We start from the raw sequence: 10,216 nt of genomic DNA on the forward strand, positions 1-10,216 counted from the left end.
AAAAAAATAAAAATTTTAATTTTAATTTAAGAAAAATCACCATTTCAAATTACTTCCCCATTTCACATTAATTTTTTTAATAAAATATCTCAAACAAGAAAAAAAACTTCAAAAATAATAAAAAAATAAAAAATATCATAAAAAAATAGAAAAAAGAAAAAAAATAAAAATTATAATTTTAACTTTTTAAAAAATAAAAATTTTAACTTTAATTAAAATAAAAATTATTGTTGGTGCAAAAATCCACCGGCGTCGGAGAAGCTGGAGTCGAGGGAGTCGCGGTCGCCGCCGGGACCTGCAAAGAAAGTCTAAATCGGAGTTGGGGGTGCTCCGGCAAGACCCTCCGACGCTCAAGTCAGTTCTCTGTCTCAATAAGAATGGAGTGCTCGAACGAAAATTTTAGCAGAGTTTTGAGACAGAAATTAGAACTTAGAGAGTAACGTATCTAGGGTCCCCCTTTTTATAGACGGAGGGTGCAACAGACTGATAGCGACGTTTGTAACCACCTGGTAGTGGGCCATTCAGGGCCATAAGGAGTTTGTTGCGGAGAGTAGTGGCGACAGGGGCTGTTCAGAGCCACGTGGAGATTGTCGCAGGGAGTAGAGTAGTATCTGTTGTCGCGACTTGCCAGAGAGTGGTGGAGCCGCGCGGAATCCGTCACAGGAAGTGAAGCAGAGTCGTGGCCATTACCGTGGCCTGCCAGGGAGTCCAGGCCTGTCGGTCGAAGCTCGGTTGAGGTGTTTGGCGGAGAGAGGTGGCTCTCCATCTGAGAGAAACTCGGATGTTGCTGGCGAGCCTTCTACCATTGGGTGACTTGGGCGCTAGTACTGCAGGCGAAGGTCATTTACTGTAGGAGCTCGGTCCGAGGCTGTCCGTAGATGAAGTTCGGTTTCACGCAGAATTCGACAGAAGGTCGACCGGCAGCGGATGTCGGATGGTGCTGGAGAGGTTCATCCGCTGGAGGGGTCCGGCTGCTAGAGTCCGTGTGTCGTAGGAGTTCGTCTGGAATCTGTTCGCTACAGAAGTTCGGTCGGAGTCTGGTCTTCGTAGAAGTTCGGATGGAGATCATTTGTCGAGGAAGCTCGGCCGAAGCCTGCCTGCAATAGAAGTTCGGAAGGAATTCGTTCACAATAGAAGCTCAGGTGGAGGCTTACAGTAGAAATCCGACGTGGACCGCTCGTAGTAGAAATTCGGAGCAGACCGCTTGTAGTGGTAGCTCGGAGCAGACCGCTTGTAGTAGAAATTCGGAGTAGATCGTTTGTGGTGGGGGCCCGGAGTCTGGCCCTTGTCAGAATTCGGATGAGGCCTACCTACAGTCAGAGTTCGGAGAAGAAGTCCGACTCCCATAGGAGCTCAGACGAAGTCTACCTGCAGTCGGAGTTCGGGGCAGATGAGGTCTAGAAGGTGGTCGACCACCGTAGAAACTTGGATGGAGTCCGTCCGTCGCGGTGAATCCGATCGACACTGGTGGGAGTTTATCCGTCAGCAGAACTTGGGAACGTGGCGGAGGCTCGACCATCGGAGAGGTTCGGAGAGATATCACCAAAGGTCGGACGTCGGTAGAATCCCGGGAGGGTCACTCCTGACACGAACTTCGACTGAGGGGTATTTTATATCCAACACCAGTCCCCCTACTTCCGAGTTCGAGTTTCGAATGAAGAAAGCACAGAGAAATTTTCACAGCCAAAGTTGCTCCCTTGAATCCTGTGCACGACCGCCCTCGAAAATCCTGACATTTAATGTGTGCGTGCCGGAGTCTTTTTCTAATTGGGGCGATCCGAAGAGTCCTTTCAAAATTTTCACTGGAGCGTAGTCCCAAGTGCCACACCATAATGGTTCCGCCAGCAGTCAGCCCTACGCAACGGTAAGTGGGATACGTGGCGGGCATTGGTTGGCCTAGGGATATCCGCCGCCATGACTGTGCCAGGCCCCGTCGCTTATTTAAACCCCCTCCTTTCCTCCAGGGACTTCACTTCGCCTGAGAGTCCAGACGACGCTCTTCTTCTACCTAAGAGCCCAGCCATCCATCGACGCCCTTTTCGACCCTAAACATTCTTCGCGCCAATCTTCGCCATCTCCGCCGGCTCCTCGCCTGCGTCGGGCCAACCTGGGTTGGTCCTGAAACCTCTCTTGCCATCATGGTTGTTCCTTCCTCTTTTTGCTTTGTTTGTTCAGCTTCCCAGGGTTTATTCGCAATCTCTCCTGATCTTTCGGGATTTCCTTCTCTTCTTCTTTTTTTTTTTTTTTTTGCTGCAGGCACGGACGTAGGAGTTGCCCGGGTGGCCCTCGCCGTCGACGTCCCTTACGACGCTGAGCCTTCAGTCCTCCGAGCTCTTTCAAGGAGTTCTCCCACCGGGGCTTCTGCCCCGGAGGTCAATCTCGAGAGGATGCTACAGATTGAGAGGAGTAGGAGGGGGAAAACAGTGGCCTGCAAGTTCAGCGGCTGCCGGACTGCCACTGAAGGCTCCCACAGCTTCGAAGGGGACTCGAGGGAGAATTCCTTCAACAACAGGGATTTAATAACGGAACTAGCTGGGGAGTGCATCCTGCCCGAGAATTTTGAAGTAGTTGAACGGGGTGACACCGGTCGAGGGGGTAGAGCTGTCGTCATAAGCTGTGGTGGACTTCTTAATGTCGTCGGGGTCGAGGGACCAGAGGCGGTCGGTGCTGACGGCGGAATAGTAGAACTTGTTGCGGGGGCGGTGGAAGTAGCGCATGCCGACCTCGCCGAAGTATCTAAGATGATGGTTGTCGGGGAGCACACGGTGGTGGTGCATGCCTCTGGCGTTATCGTGGCCTCCGGGGTACTTCCGGTTCTTCCTGATGTAGGTCGTCGTTGCCGCTGCCCCTTGAGTTCTATTCCCTCATTTTCCCCCTAGGGTTAGGGTTTCGACAATGAATCGAAACGAGGCGGGGGGCGAGAGCAGATGGGTTCATCCCACGTTCTGGAAAATACTGCTAAGAAGGATGGAACTTGAAGGAGAAGTCGAAAGCTTAAAGCGGTCTCTAATGTATTCTTTTCAAGTCTTGTAGTAACGTTCTTCTTTCCTCGGTCCTCAGGGCCTTATAACGTATACCTTGTTAATTGAGAATGAAAAGGAGATTTTTGTTACCTTGTCCACACTTTGCGTCAAATTATCGCCCGCCGAACTTCTTTTATTCGCCATTGTTACTATTACATTCCCCCTCTTTTTTTTTTCCTCATTCGATACCGATGTTGTCTCTTTAAATCACGTGTTGAGTTATTGTTTGCCGAGCTTCTTTCGGCCTTTGCCTTGCTTGATATCGATGTCGTTCGAAGGTGCTCGATCGCCATCGCGTTGACCCATCCTTTTGTTTATGGCCACAGATTTGTCCGGGGCCACTCGAGTTTGACGCCTCCTTTCGGAGTTCGGGCTCAGAGGTCTGAACTTCTCGTTGCCCTGAGGAAGCCATCTTATCCTTGACCTGCATTGAGAGCTCTCTTGGAGACCGGAGATTTTGATAAGAACCCCAATCCTCGCTGAGACAAGGTTCCCTGTATCTTTGATGTAATTTATTTTTCATTTGTCGTTGATGCAGTTCGTCGCTTTCTTTTTAACCTCCTCCCTTTTTCTTTTGCTTTTCTCGAGTGAGGGTTTTTCCTCTGCTCTTAGTGGGGTCGCGGGAGCGCAGAGGGGCCGCCGAGAAGATTTTCTTTTTCTTATCTGGTCTTGAATGACCAGACTTTAGTTGGTGTCAGGACGAGATTTTTTTCCTATTTCTGATGTAATCGGTTTCAACTCAAGTTAGGACGAGGTTCTCCTTCTGTTCCTAACAAAGCTGCGGGGGCACATATGGGTGCTGCAGGACTTCTCCCCCCATCCAGTCTAAGGGTAACCAGGCCTTCGTCTTTGCTCATGTTAGGGCGAGGTTCTCCTCCTGTCCCTAACATAGGTGTGGGGGCACATACGGATGTTGCAGGGCCTCTCCCTCCATCCGGTCTAAGGGTAACCGGGCCTTCGACTTTGCTCATGTTAGGGCGAGGTTCTCCTCCTGTCCCTAACAGGGCTGTGGGGGCACGTATGGGAGTTGCAGGGCCTCTCCCCCCATCCGATCTAAGGGTAACCGGGCCTTCGACTTTGCTCATGTTAGGGCGAGGTTCTCCTCCTGTCCCTAACAGGGCTGTGGGGGCACATACGGACGTTGCAGGGCCTCTCCCCCCATCCGGTCTAAGGGTAACCGGGCCTTCGACTTTGCTCATGTTAGGACGAGGTTTTCCTCCTGTCCCTAACAGGGCTGTGGGGCACGTATGGGCGTTGCAGGGCCTCTCCCCCATCCGGTCTAAGGGTAACCGGGCCTTCGACTTCGCTCATGTTAGGGCGAGGTTCTCCTCCTGTCCCTAACAGGACCGTGGGGGCACATGTGGACGTTGCAGGGCCTCTCCCCCATCTGGTCTAAGGAGGACCGGACCTTCGATTGTGCCGAGACGAGGTTCTCCTCCAGTTCCCGACACGATTTGTTCCGATTGTCCTGTTGATATAGGCTCGTGCCAAGAGAGAAGACATATGGATATAAAATTTTTATTTAAAATAAAGTTATCGGTAATACATTCGTAAATTTTTCGAGCTCCATGGTCGCGGGAGGTCTGCTCCTCCAAGCTCCTTAAGGTAGTAAGTTCCGGGCCGAACTACCTCCTTGACTTCGTATGGGCCTTCCCAATTCGGGGCAAGCTTCCCTCGATCCTGAGGTTGCGAGACAGCGGCTTGTCAAAGCACTAGGTCTCCTGCTCTAAAGACTTTATTTTTGACCCGGAAGTTGTAATAGCGGACGACTTTCTGTCTGTAGGCTGCCATCCGAACTTGAGCTACCTTCCGCTTTTCTTCTAACAAGTCGAGATTGGCTTTGAGACCCTGCGAATTGTGATGCTCATTGAACGCCGCGACTCGTGCTGACGGGAGTTTGAGCTCAATTGGGATGACAGCCTCCGTTCCAAAGGCTAGAGCGAAGGGGGTCTCCCCCGTGGGCAATCTTTGGGTAGTTCGGTATGCCCACAACACATGATAAAGTTCGTCTGCCCAAGTTTCCTTCGCTCTTTCGAGCCTTGTCTTGATTCCTTGCAGCAGAGTTCTGTTGGTCACTTCGGCTTCGCCGTTGGCCTGAGGATGGGCTACCGATGTGAAGTTATGGAAGATGTTTAAGTCTTCACAAAATTCGACGAATCTCGCTCCCACAAATTGTCGCCCATTATCAGTAATTAGGATTCTCGACAGGCCGAACCTGCAAATGATTGACTTCCAGACGAAGTCTTACACTTTAGCTTCTGTGATTTTCGTCAGTGGTTCAGCTTCAACCCACTTAGTGAAATAGTCAATTGCTACCAGGAGGAACTTCCTCTGCCTCGATGCCATGGGAAAGGGTCCAAGGATATCCATTCTCCATTGCGCAAACGGCCATGGGGCGCTCAAGGGTGTAAGCTCGAAGGCGGGCTGTCTCTGGATGTTGGCATATCTCTGACATCGGTCACACTTTCTGACGTATTCAATGGAGTCATGATACATTATCGGCCAATAATACCCTTGGCGGAGCAACTTGTGGGATAAGGATCTAGCCCCCAGATGGCTTCCGCAGATTCCTTCGTGCACCTCCCACAAGGCGTAGTCAGCTTCCGAAGGCCGGAGATATTTTAAAAGGGGCAAAAAGTATGACCTCTTGTACAACTTGTCCTCATAAAGGATGTATCGGGAGGCTTGATTTCTGAGCTTTCGAGCTTCTTTTGCATCATGAGGGAGAACTCTGTCCCTGAGATACGCCACCAGTGGGTCGATCCAACTGGGTTCATGGCCAATTTCCATCACGGGCCACGATTCTTCTGTACTTGAGCACTTCAGAACTTCAAAAAGAACTTCCTTGGGCAATTCAACAGGAGCCAGCATAGCCAACTTAGAGAGGAGATCGGCCCTGGTATTTTTCGATCTTGAAATCTGCCTGATGTTGAAGCTACTAAAGGCGGGGACGAGCTCCTTTACCTTTTCAAGATATTTAGCCATGTTGTCCTCCCATGCTTCGTAGTTTTCGCTGACTTGTCCCACAACCAATTGGGAGTCGCTGTAAACTTGGAGCCGATCTACTCTTAATTCTTTGGCGATCCTCAATCCTACGATCAGAGCTTCGTATTCCACTCCATTGTTCGTTGCGGAAAACTCGAAGTGCAGCGCGTACTCCGCGACGATCCCCCCCGGGCTGATCAAGATCAGGCCCGTGCCCGCGCCCGACATGTTGGAGGATCCATCCACATAGAGGGCCCAAAAGCAATCAGGGGGGTATGTTTCTTCTTCAGAGGAGTTCAGTCGGGACTTCAGGCCGTCAATTTCACCTTGTTCAGGTTCGACCTCCTCCGAGATAGTGCATTCTACTATAAAATCTGCCAATATCTGGACTTTTACTGTCGACCTAGGTTGATAGTTGATGTCGAATTCTGTGAGCTCGATCACCCATTTCGCTATCCTCCAGGAAGCATCCGTCCGGTGCAGAACCGCCTTAATCGGCTGGTCGGTGAGCAACGTTACGGTGTGCCCTTGAAAGTAAGGTCGGAGCCTCCGGGCTACAATCAATAGGGCGTAAGTTAGTTTCTATAATTTAGTATACCTGGTTTCGGCGTCTCTCAACGTACGACTGATGTAGTAGATCGGCCGTTGAATTTTTGCTTCTTCCTTGACAAGAACTGCTGCGACAGCCATAGGGGAGACTGCTAGGTACAAGAACAACTCCTCCCCGAGCTCGGGCTTCACTAATAGCGGAGGTGAGCCGAGGTAGTTCCTTAGTTCTTCGAACGCCTGTTGACACTCAGTGATCCAACAGAAGTTCTTCGGCCGCTTGAAGGTTTGGAAGAAGGGTAAGCACCATTCGGCCGACCTCGCAACGAAGCGATTCAGGGCTGCCACCCTCCCTGTAAGGCGCTGAACCTCTTTTATCGACTTCGAGAGGGTCATCTCCTGGATGGCACGAATTTTCTCTGGATTGGCTTCAATCCCGCATCCCGATACCATGAAGCCCAGGAACTTTCCCGAAGTCACTCCGAAAGCACACTTAGTCGGGTTCAGCTTCATCTTATATTTTCGGAGGGCGCTGAAGGTCTCCTCGAAGTCGGTGACGTGGTTCGTTGAAGATTTGCTTTTCACGAGCATGTCATTCACGTAGACCTCCATGTTGCGGCCGATCTGCTCCTTGAAGATTTTGTTCACCAGCCGCTGATAGGTCGCACATGCATTTTTGAGGCCGAAAGGTATGACCCTGTAACAGTAAAGACCATGGTTAGTAATGAAAGCGGTCTTTTCTTCATCTTCTGGTGCCATTCTGATTTGATTATAGCCGAAGAATGCGTCCATAAAGGTGAGAAGCTCATGGCCCAAGGTTGCATCTACCAGTTGATCAATTCTGGGCAGAGGGTAGCTGTCCTTTGGATAGGCTTTATTCAACTTTTTGAAGTCTATACACATCCTCCACTTGCCGTTTGCCTTTTTGACTAGGACAACGTTGGAAATCCAGTCAGGATAATTGACTTCTCTAATGAATCCGGCCTTCAGGAGTTTATCCACTTCCTCGGCTATCGCTTTTTGCCTTTCCGGTGCATGACCTCGGATCTTTTCTTTCATCGGTCGATGCTTTGGATCAACGGCCAGACGATGTTCCATGACCTCTGCGTCAATCCCCGGCATGTCTGCTGGAACCCAAGCGAAAACATCCGCATTCTTTTATAGGAAATCAATGAGCTGCGTCCGCACCTCTTCCCCCAGGTTGGAGCCGATCTTCACCACATGCTCTGTACTCCCATCATTCAAGGGGATCGAAACCAGATCTTCAATTGGCCCGCCCCTTTTCTCAGCGAGGTCATCGCGGGCATCCAATCCATCAACCGGACAGAGGTCAGATTGGTCACTTCTTTGCAAGGCTATGTTGTAGCAGTGTCTAGCCAGGGCTTGATCTCCCTTGACTTCTCCGACTCCCTGGTTAGTAGGGAATTTCAATTTCAGATGGTAGGTCGACACCACGGCCCGGAGGGCGTTGAGGCCAGGTTGGTCGAAGATTACGTTGTAGGCTGACGGTGCCTTCACCACCAGAAAATCCACCAGAGCCCTGGATTGTCTTGGATGTCGACCCGCAACTATAGTCAAAGTTATTACCCCCTCCACCGGGATAGCATCGCCGGTAAACCCTACTAGAGGGAAGCTAATCGGCCCCAAACGACCGTCAAGGATGGACATTTTTGAGAAGGCGTCGTAGAATAAAATGTCGGTCGAACTTCTGTTGTCGATAAGAATACGACGCACATCGTAATTGGCTATATTTAAAGAAACTACAACTGCATCGTTATGAGGGAATTGAACTCCCAGAGCATCTTCCTCAGTAAAGGTTATGGATTCCTCAATCCTTTGCCGCTTGGGAGGTCCGGCCAATACACCGGTTGTTCCCTGCCGAGATTCTTCTGAGATGGTGTTGGTGAAACTGATCGGAGGTCGATTATCGGGCTGCTCCATGCCGAGTGCTGTCGCCGGAGGAAGAGGGGCCTGGGAAATCGGAGATGAGGCCGGGGCTTGCGGAGCTCGCTGAGATCTGGCCGTGGAGGCCGTTGATCGCCTGATGGATGCCCTTCGGGGAGGCACCAGGTGGAGATCAGGCAGGAAATCGAAGGAGAAGATGTCGGAGAAGATGATCGGAGGTGGTCCCGTTGAGCGCTCCTTTAAGAATAAGGGTACTGCGAAGACACACAGTCCTTCCTCTAGCGCCAATCTTGTTGGTGCAAAAATCCGCCGGCATCGGAGAAGCTGGAGTCGAGGGAGTCGCGGTCGCCGCCGGGACCTGCAAAGAAAGTCTAAACCGGAGTTGGGGGTGCTCTGGTAAGATCCTCCGACGCTCAAATCAGTTCTCTGCCTCAACAAGAATGGAGTGCTCGAACGAAAATTTTAGCAGAGTTTTGAGATAGAAATTAGAGCTTAGAGAGTAACATATCTGGGGTTCCCCCTTTTATAGGTGGAGGGTGCAACAGACTGATAGCGATGTTTGTAACCGCTTGGTAGTGGGCCGTTCAGGGCCATAAGGAGTTTGTTGCAGAGAGTAGTGGCGATAGGGGCTGTTCAGAGCCACATGAAGCTTGTCGCGGGGAGTAGAGTAGTGTCTGTTGTCGCGACTTGCCAGAGAGTGGTGGAGCCGCACGGAATCCATCACAGGAAGTGGAGCAGAGTCGTGGCCATTATCGTGGCCTGCCAGGGAGTCCAGGCCTGTCGGCCGAAGCTCGGTTGAGGTGTCTGGCGGAGAGAGGTGGCTCTCCATCCGAGAGGAACTCGGATGTTGCTGGCGAGCCTTCTACCGTTGGGTGACTTGGGCGCTAGTACTGCAGGCGAAGGTCATTTGCTGTAGGAGCTCGGTCCGAGGCTGTCCGTAGATGAAGTTCGATTTCACACAGAATTCGACAGAAGATCGACCGGCAGTGGATGTCGGATGGCGCTGGAGAGGTTCATCTGCTGGAGGGGTCCGGCTGCTAGAGTCCGTGTGTCGTAGAAGTTCGTCCAGAATCTGTCCGCTACAGAAGTTCGATCGGAGTCTGGTCTCCGTAGAAGTCCGGATGGGGATCATTTGTCGAGGAAGCTCGGCCGAAGCCTGCCTGCAATAGAAGTTCGGAAGAAATTCATTCACATTAGAAGCTCAGGTGGAGGCTTACAATAGAAATCTGACGTGGACCGCTCGTAGTAGAAATTCGGAGCAGACCGCTTGTAGTAGTAGCTCGGAGCAAACCGCTTGTAGTAGAAATTCGCAGTAGATCGTTTGTGGTGGAGGCCCGGAGTCTGGCCCTTGTCAGAATTCGGATGAGGCCTACCTGCAGTCAGAGTTCGGAGAAGAAGAAGTCCGACTCCCGTAGGAGCTCGAACGAAGTCTACCTGCAGTCGGAGTTCGGGGCGGACGAGGTCTAGAAGGTGGTCGACCACCATAGAAACTTGGATGGAGTCCGTCCGTCGTGGTGAATCCGGTCGACACTGGTGGGAGTTTATCCGTCAGCAGAACTTGGGAACGTTGCGGAGGCTCGACCGCCGGAGAGATGTCGCCAAAGGTCGGACGTCGGTAGAATCCCGAGAGGATCACTCCTCATACGAACTTCGACTGGGGGATATTTTATACCCAACAATTATCATTTCAAATTACTATCCCCATTTCAAATTTATTTTCTTAAAATATCCCAAAGAAAGAAAAAATATCTAAAAAA

This window comes from Elaeis guineensis, chromosome 2 (genome assembly GCF_000442705.2).
Source record: "Elaeis guineensis isolate ETL-2024a chromosome 2, EG11, whole genome shotgun sequence".
NCBI lineage: Eukaryota > Viridiplantae > Streptophyta > Magnoliopsida > Arecales > Arecaceae > Elaeis > Elaeis guineensis.